Genomic DNA, 12,006 nt, shown 5'->3' on the forward strand with positions numbered 1-12,006 from the left:
GGATAAGGGAGACGTTTCCACCAGGTAGTAGAGGATAAACACTGAAAATTCTTGTGTTTCCCTGTTTTGTATGCAGTCTACCTTCTGAATAACAATTGGTTTAGTTCCATTCCAAATCTAAGGATGCCATTGTGATGGAGTATTTCATGTACTTAGTCGTTCAGTTGTGTCTGACTCTTTGGGACCCCATAGACTGTAGCCTGCAAGGCTCCTCTATCCATGGGTTTTCTCCAGGCAAGAATACTGCAGTGGGTAGTCCTTCCCTTTTGCAGGGGATCTTACCAACCCAGGGATTAGAGCCAGGTCTCTCACACTGCAGCAGATTCTTTACCAGCTGAGCCACAATGGAAGCCCAAGAATACTGGAGTGCGTAGTCTATCCCTTCTCCAGGGGATCTTCCTGACCCAGGAATCAAACTGGGTCTCCTGCATTGCAGGCAGATTCTTTACCAGATGAGCTTTTCTTCAATGAAGTGTTTGTAAACATCTTTCAAAGTATTTAATTCTCTAAGGTATCATTTTTATTCTGATTGCTACCAGTTTTACATCAGAAAGTGACCTTTTTGTGTATGTATATGTGTATGTGTATGACATATGAAATATAGCTTGAGTCCTATCATGAATATTCTGTAAACAAAGAACCTGAATAAGAAATATAGTCAAGAGTCAGGAGAGAGATGGGATCAGAATCAAAGTGCAAGTGTAAAAATAAGTGAATGTGGGGACTTCCCTGGTGATCCAGTGGTTAAGAATCTGACTTCCAGTGCAGGGAATGGAGGTTTGAGCCCTGGTCAGGGAACTAAGATCTCATATGCCATGGGGCAACTAGGCCCTTGCACCACAACTAGTGAGCCCATGCACCCTAAAGCCCCAGCTCCTCAACAGGAGAAACCCTTGTGCCGCAACAAGAGAGAAGCCCCTGTAAACCGCAACTAGAGAAAGCCCGCATGAATAATCTAAGACAACTAGAAAAATAAAATAAATAAGTGAAAATGGCCAAGGTTGGGTGCCATGTATTCTGCTGGTGTAAGAGCTGCCATCCAATGTGCAAATTAGTGTGTCTGGAGATGACAGGTTAGATCAAAGTACAAAATCGAGCTGTATCTGGGCAAACACAGCATAGCATGGGATGGCCAAGAAGCAATGGATTGGAATTATGGGGAATCAATCATATACAAAGTGCCAAAAGTATTGTATGTGGTTGTACAAGTGGCATACTCCTGGGTGGGGGGAGGTGCACACTTCACAGAATAGTTGCAATATATTTTTATATTTATTACAAATTTATAACATAATGAGAACATACCTTGAGGAAGGTATGCCATTTTCAAATTCACATGAAGCTGCTATAGAGGCTAAAGTAGTGTCAACTATTGTTTTTATACAGAAAATATACAAAGAAGACTAACAATTATAAAGGAAACCCACTTAGCTTAACCTCAAATCAATGTTAGCTGTACTGTTCAAGAGTGCACAACACATTATATGGTAGGCATGAAATCGGACATTTGTCCACAACCAGTGCAGACCACCAGGTTATCCACCCGGCTTTAGTAACCAGCACTTGGTAGCTTATGACTTTGGTTAGGTAGATTCTGAGCCTACTGTCTCATTCACAATAGTGGAAATTTCTATTCTCATAATTTAAAAATATTCCTGTTTCAGAATTTTATTCAAATCCCTAAAGAAATCCTTCATACTCCTTTCATCCTCTCTCTGTCCCCCTCCTTCCCTCTTTGTCTCTCTCTTCTTCCCTCCCTCCCTCTCTCTCTCTCCCTCTGCTTCTCCCTTTCCTTGAGATACACTGTGAGTTTTTAGAGCTTTGATTTTTCTTAAAAATGTGATTTGTGCAGTGGAGACAGACCAAAGAAAGAGATCATAAGGGAACAAGCTTCAGTAACGGGGCTTGAGATGCTGAGAAAAGGAGGCAGAGGCTGCCCTCTACTAGCAGTGCTTTGACAGCGTGGTTCCTGTCACCCCCACTGTGGGACTGGCTAGCCAAAATGGTTTATTTTGTAATTTGAAAGTCCAACTAAAGGCGAAAGAAAGCTCCTTCTGTCTTGCCAGTAATTCCAGGCTTGGAGATGCATGTATTCCTATGGGAGGCACGCAGCAGGTGAGAGAGCATGGGGCTATTGCTGCTGGCCGTTGATTACTCTCCGTGTAATTTGAAAAGCTTTCTATTCTCATAGCTCTATGTAATATATCAACAGTAATAGGTTCATAATCATCAATCCAGCCTGCTGGAGGTTTGGCCACCGTAACAGATGTCTGCTCAATTTCATATTGTGGGTTTTCATTTATTTCCCCCTCCTCTGGAAAGCCTTTTATATAAATATCTAACATTAATGTATCTAATATGATGTTTACATCCAATAGTGACATCGTTTATCAACCTCTAACTTCAAATGAACAGTTAATTAATGATAATGAGCCACACACACCAGGACCAATTCAGCACTCTTTATCTGCAAAGATTGCTATATGATAAACAATTAAACTCTGAGATATACTTTTGTTTTTAGTAACTGGAATGATCCACTCTTTTGGTTATACACTTAAAGGCTGTATTTAGTTTCAGAGTCTTAAAGACTTTGTCTTTCTTTTTTGTGTATTAGACTTGTGTCTTAGAGATGGTCCATCAGTGGATGAGAAATAAAGAGTAGTCCTCAGACATCTCCACCAGATTCAACAGTAATCTCAAGACAGAAAAGGTTGCCTGTACCACCTAAATTGACAACTCTTTGCAAGGGAAATTCCACGCATACTGAACACACTCTATAATATTTTCATCTCTTGTTCAGTGGACTTCTGGTAATTATCAATATATAAGAAGGAACCAGCTACATTTCCCTCTATCATTTAGTTTTTTGAGAAACTCTTGAGTTTAAGGCATATATTTACTGCAAATATTCATGACAGTAATCAGGCTTGAATTGGACTTCAGAGTTCTGATGTTATTTTTATCATTGTAATTACTTTAGTTTTGAATAAAAATTGTTACTATTGTTTTTAAGACTTACCCCCTGATTTGATTTGTTTCATCCAGTGGCTGCCTCCATTTTTATTTTCCTTGTATTTTTAATATTTTGTACTAATCGCTTCTTTTGAATAATTTTCAGAATTTTGGAAGCAAGCTTGGGTGATAATAGTGAGTTATATACAAGAGCAGGAGGGAGGGAAAGCGAAGGAGAATGAGAGAGAGTGGAAGAAAAGCAGTAGCTTTCTGCAGAAAGCAAGTAGGTCCTTTGTATACTGAGTTTTTTTAGTCTTTTGAGTTTATCATCAGATCACCCAGAAAGGACAGGTTAAAGCTTTAAAAAACAAAATCTGTCTCCCTCAGTTGTATCTGAATGCTTTTTGAAGAGCTTACAACATTTCTTCTCCATTTGCAGGTTTTCTTACTGCTCTGACAGTAAGTGGGAGGCAAGCTGGAAAGAAATGTGAAAAATACATGCTTGGTATGGATGAGTCTGAGATTTCCATAAGCAGTTCCATTTTCTAGCATCTGAGATCAATTTCTTATGACATTGAATGGAAACCTGTTAAAGTACCACTTGTAAGCTCTAAAGCTGCACAAAGCTCTATTCTGCACAATATATCTCCCATTGACTTTCATGTATCCTTTACCCTATTAAGAAGTGCATTTAGTTGTATTAAAATTAATTTATTGAATGACACTGAGAAATGCATCTAAATATTAAGATTGCTTTTGTATGATTCAAAGGTCCTGTGTCTAATTGGAGAACCAGTGACACTCTTCTGTTAGAATATAAATATCCAGAGGAGAGAGAGGACAACAAAAAGCTGATATACTGATTTTCCATCAGTATATCAAAGGTTGTTTACCTAGTACTTAAGGCCATGGGCTCTGGCAATAAGACCACCTGGTTGCATATACCAGCTCTTTTGTTTAAATCCTATGTAACTTTGGGTGATATGCTTAATCTTTATATTCCTTGATTTCCTCAACTATAAAATAGGTATAATAATAGTATCTGGAATTACTGTGAGGTTTTACTACAGTGTTCTTGAACAAGTACTAAGGAGCATTATCTTCTATACAGGATGAGTATACAGAACATTTAGAAAAGTCAGACTTAGTCCATTAGGAGCTTGGATTAACTGCACTCTCTCAGAGCTGGTGGGAGGGTTTTCATTTGAAATAATGCTCCAACAATAAAACCATGAGAAAAATGGAACACAGCCAGAGTTCCATCACTGAAAGCTCCATCACTTTCCATTACTGAAGTGCTTCAGTGAAGCTTTTATCATGGATAATGAAGAGATACATGACAAGGGAACCCCTCTAACTGGAAGATTTGATGGTTGTCCCCAGGTTTTGAGATTCATGAAGGGGGAAATCAGACGACCCCTAGGATAGATTGGCATATGGGGGAATTATTTGATAGCAAATTTTTAAAGGAAAATTCCAGTGACGTTCTTTTCTTCCACTGGGAATCCTAACTAAACTGAAAGGGTTGACTCTGTGACAGCAGGCTTACAAATGTGTCTAGAAAAATTTTGAGGTCTACCATATTTGGGTTTCTACCATTAAACCCCCCAGTGACAGGAGAGGTGGTCAAATTCTGTCCATTACCTGAAAGAAATCAATTTATCCTCAACATGACCACACAGGGTCTCTCAGGCCACAGAGAGTCCATCTTATTACCTGTATGCCCGGAGCCCTTTAATCTCCTTCCTTTTTTTTTTTTTCCCCTTTTGTGTTTTTTCTTCAGCATCCAGATTCCAGCCTGCTTCCATAAGTTGTATCAAAGTCCCAACCTAAAAGGATCCTTATACTCTTCAGAAGGGATCAGCTACAAAACAAAATCTCATTACTAATCTTATGTCCTTTCTAGCAAAATCCTAATGCTTGCCTCTCTCCATTGCAACAGTGACGGTGTAAGGAGCAAAGGCAAGATAGAACCACAACTCGTCATAATTTGACAGACACAGCAGTGCTTCTCTAAGATCATGTTCAATTCTACAATTCTTTACTTTCATCTATACAAAAACAAAAACCCACAGTCTTGTTTCAGCTAAAGCCAGGATTCTCTATAATCATACAGACGTAAGTTGCCCAGAAATCAGTGCTCCAGTCAAATTTAAGGAAACTGTTGGGTGATCTAAGAGTCTAGATTATAAAGTAGCTGTGGTAATGAGAAGAACAGAGAGAGGGGAAAGGAAAATAATGCAATAAAAGGAAAGGGAAACAAATCTATCGCCTGAATAAACACAATCTATTCCAGTGCAGAGAACTAACCTAGCTATTTCTTAAGGTAATTTCTATGTTTCATATGGTTTAGGTATACTATTTGGCACTGTTCCTTTTTCTCTAAATTGTATCTCAGTGATTTTTTAAAAGGGAAGAAAAAACTCTTTTTTTCCATTTAGATTAAATAATTCAGTGTAATGCCTCAAAAATGAAATCTAATCTCACATGACCTCTAGGGTCTTTTTGATCTCTACTCTTCAAGATACTAGAGGTCTATGAAATGCTAAACACGCAACCCAAATCTGCCATGACCAAGTCGATTTCAGACTTCCATTGTCACCACGCTTGTGGACTAGATGGATATGAGCTTCGTAGAGTGGTTTATAATTTATCTGGTTGTCTTTCTATGCCTAATCCATCTGTGGGAGTGACAGCTTGACATAATCGCTAGCTTCAAATAAGTAATTCCATTCACTATCAGTTTTTAATTTTATTTCCTCATTCCTTTATTGATGCAGTAAAATGCTGGTTAATCTGCAGAGCCCAGGCAAGCTCAGTGTTGTCAGTATTAATTTCACACTACCGCATCTTCATGTTTGGTCCTTTACAGTAATTAAAGGAGATCATTATAAAGTTGAAATTAAGCTGAATGTATAATCCTTGGTTTTAGTTTGCGTGAGACCAATAGACAGATTCATAGCAATCTTTATTATTTTCTTCACTTTAGCCAAGATTTTCCTTCTCTAGTAAAATATTTAGTTACATGTATTTCTTTATTAAAGTCTCTTTTATAATGTACAACCTCCCCCACTCCACGCCCTCAAAAACATCTATCCCTTAAGAAGATGGGAGTTATGCTTTTAACTCTGCTAAGATCCATGGATGTCAAAGTGTGGTACCCAGAAAAGCAACATTAAAATGACATGGACTCTCAGTCAGTTCAAGTACTATAAAAAATTGCATAGATTGGGTGGCCTATAAAGAGCAGAAATTTATTTCTCACATTATTGGTGACTGGAAGACCAAAATCAGGGTATTGGCATGATCAGATGAGTGCCTTCCTCTCCGTTGCAGACTAACAACCTCTCTTCTCCATGTATCATCAACATGGTAGGAAGAGGGTGAGAGAGCTCATGAGGGTCTCTTTCATAAAGGTACTAATCCCATTCATGAAGATGCCACCCTCATGAACTAACTACCTCCCAAAGGTCTCACCTCTTAATTCATCACATTGGGGGTTAGAGTTTCAAAGTATGAATTTTAGGGGGACATAAGCATTCAGTCCCGGAGAAGGCAACGGCACCCCACTCCAGTACTCTTGCCTGGGAAATCCCATGGACAGAGGAGCCTGGAAGGCTGCAGTCCATGGGGTCACGAAGTGTCGGACACGAGCAACTTCACTTTCACTTTTCACTTTCATGCACTGGAGATGGAAATGGCAACCCACTCCAGTGTTCTTGCCTGGAGAATCCCAGGGACAGGAGCCTGGTGGGCTGCTGTCTAAGGGGTCACACGGAGTCGGACACGACTGACGTAACTTAGCAGCAGCAGCAGCAGCAGCAGCAGCAAACATTCAGTCCATAACACAGGTGGTCTTGCTAAAATGCAGACTCTGCTAAATGAGAAATTCAAGGGGGTAGGGTGGGACCCAGCAATGTGTCTTAATAAGCCTTCTAAGTAATTCTAATGTATGCTAAAGTTCGAGAACCACTGATTCAGAGTTTTTAAAGCATTTTACACACTATGTCTGTTTTGCTCCTCGTGACAGCCTGCACAATGGTTTCACTAACCCAACTTTATAAATGGAGAAAGGGAGGCTTAGAAAATCTTAAGGATTTGCTCAATTTCACGGAACTGATAAATTGTTGCACCAGGATTTAAATTTGCAATTTCATAATGCTCTTTTCACCACATCCATAGATTTCAAATATATCTCAAAGGAAATATGTGGATAGGCAATGTAAAAATTTGGTAAAAATCAAGTATTGATTACTTTGTATTATTTTTATATGAAAATTATTTTATTTTTTTTCTTATGTGCGAATACAACTTCTATAAAACTCTACCCACCCCCCACATCTCCATACACACACTGTCGCCTTTTCTCATGAGCCATCCATTATTGGATTCTTCAAATTGTAATACACAGACTCCACTTTAAATTCTGTACGGACTGGTATCTTCAATGTTGTGCTAAAAAATTTAAGCTTTGCATCCAAATCAGTGAGTCTTCTCTTTGGGGCCACAGCTGGATACTTTGTTATGGAGGGAGGACTAGAATTTTGCTCAAGTTCCACCAATATAGAAGCACAGAAAGCAGTGACTTTAAATGGGATGAATAATGTCTCATTCAGACACAAAATATAAATCTTCAAATGTCTAGTGACTAATAAAATAACTGTTTATCTAACAGTACACTAAATTCCAAGTAATTTTAGTCATCATGCATTTTCTCCAGTCACAGATACCAAAAGTTTAACTACTAGAACATGGGCATTTGCAGAATTTATTGATGTTAAAAGGGAAATTCAGACTCAACGTTTAGTAAGACTTGCCATTTATCCTCCTTCTTGGTTCTCTATTCACCATAACTTTGTCCTCATTCAATTCCAAGGCTTAATTCCCCTAGATGATGAAAACAACTTGGGTGATCATACAATTAATCATCTGAGAGAGGCCACTATTAATAATTACATCAGGATAGCTATGGTAAACCAGGGCAGCCCTAAGCAAACCGAGAATTGTGTGATCCCAGCAGAAATGACTTCCTTCCCTACCTGTCCTCTCTCTTTATACCCAACATGTATAAATTTTCAATAAAATAATTTTCATATGGTTTTCATGGTTAACGCATAACCCTAGTCATCTCACTTGTCCATTCATTCCCAGACACAATAAAATTTGGGTTCTTTATGCTAGCACTTAAAATCCTGCTCTATTTCAGGATTTTCATTTCAATGAGTTTCTCTAGTCCAGACTAGCTGCATAATTTGGGGGGAAATTTGTACCTCTTAACTGCCCTCCTCTGTTTCTCTCCTCGCCTGACCCTCCCTCCCCTCCGGCAACTGCCTGTTTGTTCCCTGTCTGTGACTGTGCTTCTGTTAAGCTAGGTTTGCTCAACTGTGTTTCAGATTCCAAACATAACTGAAATCATACAGCGTTTGTCTTTCTCGTTCTGACATATTTCACTTAGCGTAATACCTTCTAGATCCCCCCGCCGTGTTGTTGCAAATGGGAAGATTTCATTCTTCATTTATGTGCTTAGTCGCTCAGTTGTTTCCGATTCTTGTGACCCTTCCCGGCCCCGCCCCGCCCGCGATGGACTGTAGCCTGCCAGGCTCCTCTGTCCATGGGATTCTTCAGGCAGGAATACTGGAGTGGGCTGCCATTTCCTGCTCCAGGGGATCTTCCCGACCCAGGGATCGAGCTAGTGTCTCCAGTGTCTGCATTGCAGATGGATTCTTTACCTGCTGAGCCATCAAGGAAGCCCAGTATATATGTGTGTGTATACACACACACACACATACTTATACACACAAATATATATATATATATATCTCACCTTCTCTATTCATTCATCTACTGATGGGCACTTAGGTTGCTTCTCTATCTTAACTATTGTAAATCCTGCTGCAGTGACCATAGGGGTGTCTCTATCTTTTTGACTTAGTGCTTTCTTTTTCTTTGATTAAATACCCAGGACTGGAATTAATGGATTTATGGTAGTTCTATTTTTAATCCTTTGAGGAACTGGCATACTGTTTTCCATAGTGGTTCTGCCAATTTACAATCCTACCACTCATGTTTGAAGGTTTCCCTTTTTTCATATCCTTGCCAACAACATCCCTCTTTCTCGAGTCCTCCAAGAACATTGTCCCTAATTTTTGTCCTTTGAACCTAGGGATATGGCATTCTATTTCTTTCTCTATAAAGTTTGGCTTAATTCTACTAATTTCTTCTTTTTAAAACCCCCAGGTTCTTATTTTACCTTAATCACCCTCACCTTCCCTTTCAGTTTAGTTACATAAACCTAATAAGAATTTCAAGAACATTTGCAGAATGTACACCCTAGTAAATTTTTTAAATTCACTTTCTTACCAAATATGTAGAATATTATTATTTGCTGACGACAATCCAAATTTCATGATACATTCTTCAACATTGCCTAAATGTAAAGATATATCCTCATATGGGGCAATTCTTTAACATATACTTCAACACATTGTACTTTTTCTAAGATTTCCTTTGCTCTTGTACTTCATGGAAAAGGGAGATGCTGTTCACTAGGCACATATCAAATGTTAATTAAGATAATAACAGCATTCACAAAATACATCCCATGTACTGCTTGCAAAACCCATGCATTAGTATGTCCATGTTACAAATGAAATTAAGATTCCAGGGGTAAAGTCACCTGCCCCAAAATACACAGCCTGTGACAAAGTCAGGTTTCAGAATGACATCTGCTTGTCCCCTCTCTGCACCTCACACCATCAATACTGCTTTCCTAAGAGCAGCTCATTAACTGACAGGTGGTGACAATCTGTCAATTTTACATTCAGTTTATTAAAAGGTGAAACAAAACATCAAGGCCAGTGACTGGGCATTTTCACAGGGGTGTCCACCTGACTGTATCTTTCCCCTGTTCTAATAATGAGACGGGCCATCTTCAGGGTAGGGTCAGTTCTGAGACCCCTGTTGGAGACTGGGTGGCCTGGCAAGGGGTTCAGAAGTAGCCCCACAATCCTCATCTGTTCTCCTTTCTGAATATCACTCGGACTTTATGATGTCCTAGTAATTCTCTGCAGCCTCTAGGTATCTGTTGGCTAAAAATGAACAGAGATAGTATAAAACTCGGGCTTCCCAGGTGGCACAGTGGTAAAGAATCTGCCTGCAATGCATGAGGCACAAGGGATGCAGGTTTGATCTCTGATCAGGAAGATCCCCTGGAGTAGGAATTCCAATATTCTCTCCTGGAAAATTCCATGGACAGAGGAGCCTGGTGGGCTACAGTCCATGAGGCTGCCAAGAGTTGAACATAACTGAGCAACTGAGCATGCACGCACACATAAAACTTCGGATTCCCACAGTTGACTCTAATGAGAAACACATTTCAACTAACAACTCCAGATGGTAAAAAAAAAACCAAGGATGCCACAAGGATCCGCAGAGCCCCTCCACCACTCAAGACTAGCCTCCCTTGGGCAAGAACAGTTTCTTTGCAGAGCTCCAAATCTTGATTACAACATATCCTTAGGCACTAGGTCCTTGGTGATGCTGGACCAGATTTTGCCTTTGGACCAGAATTCAAATCCTGATTTGCCTAATAGCTGTGGAGTCCCCAAAATTGTCCTCAGAATCTACAAATTGCCATTTGCATTTAGCAATTAGGAAATAACTGATGCTCCAGAGAGAGAAAACATAGTAGCTCTGAGAAAGCTCACTTTAGAGCAATTACTCCAGATGGAAGCAAGGGTCTAAGGTCCCTAGGATGTAGGAAGAGTTCAGAACAGTCAGATTAAGGGTTATGCTTAACTGACTAATTAGAAACCTCAGTCTTTAAAACAAGTAGGCCCTTGAAAACTAAACAGTGCCCTTGGGGTCAGTAGGGCTTTTAACGAAAACTTCAGAAACTTGCCCCCTTTACCCCTTTTCTGTTCAGGGAGAAAGGAGTTATCTTGGTGTTTATCACTTCATTTCTAAGGAAGGTGACAGAGACAGCAGAAGAATCAATGAGACTTTTTTTTTTTTCTCTAATTTTGACAGTGATCCACTCTGAGTTTCAATTCCAGAGTCAAAGCTCTCTGAAGTTTCCCTCAATTACCAAGGAAAGGATACAAAAGCCTACAGTAGGGAAGAGTATGGATTTTGGGTTCAGTTCAGCTGTTGACTCTTTGATCTATGTGCTAGTGACCCTGGGACCATGAGCTAACCTCTCTGAACCTCAGATAGCTCTGATGGTGATCCATACTCACCAAATCAGATTTGTATGTGATGGCACTTGATGAATAAATGCTAGCTCCCTTCCCCTCACAGCAACCCCACTGAAACCAGTATTGTTGTTAACACAATTCAGACCTTGTCTTATAACAAGATTTTAATACACATGACTTACTTCTCCTGTGTGATGCAAAGTGCTTTTCCAAAAGGGGAGATATGCATCTCTGCTGGAGATGCATCTCTGTGCATCTCTCTAAGTTTACCTTCTGCAGCATGTGTTCAGTGCATGCTCTTTGCAAGGAGTTAAATAATTTTGATTCATGGTAAAGGAATGAACTTGCTTCAAAAGGCAAAGTAGATAATCATTAGTATAGACTTTTCTCCAAAGAAGACATACAAATAGATAAAGTTGTATAAAAAAGTGCTCAACAGCACAGATTATCAGGGAAATGCAAATCAAAAATCACAGGGAAATCACCTCACTTGCATATAATTTTTTTAAAAGAAGAAAAGGAAACAGCAAGTGTTGTCAAAATGTAGAGACATTGGAACACTTGTACCCTGTTTGTGGGAATGTAAATCAGTGTAGCCATTATGGAAAGAGTATGCCGGTTCCTTAAAAATTAAAACTAGAACTACTACATGTTCTGGGTATTCATCCAAAAGAATTGGAAACAAGATCTCCAAGAAGTATTTACACCCCAATGCTCATTGCAGCATTCTTTACAGTAGCCAAGAAATGGAGACAAGCTAAATGTCTGTTGACAGATGAATGAATAAATAAAATGCAGCTTATACATATATAGAATATTACAATCTTAAAAAAAAGGAAGTCCTATCATATGCTGC

Source organism: Capricornis sumatraensis, chromosome 4, assembly GCF_032405125.1.
Source record: "Capricornis sumatraensis isolate serow.1 chromosome 4, serow.2, whole genome shotgun sequence".
NCBI classification, from domain to species: Eukaryota; Metazoa; Chordata; class Mammalia; order Artiodactyla; family Bovidae; genus Capricornis; species Capricornis sumatraensis.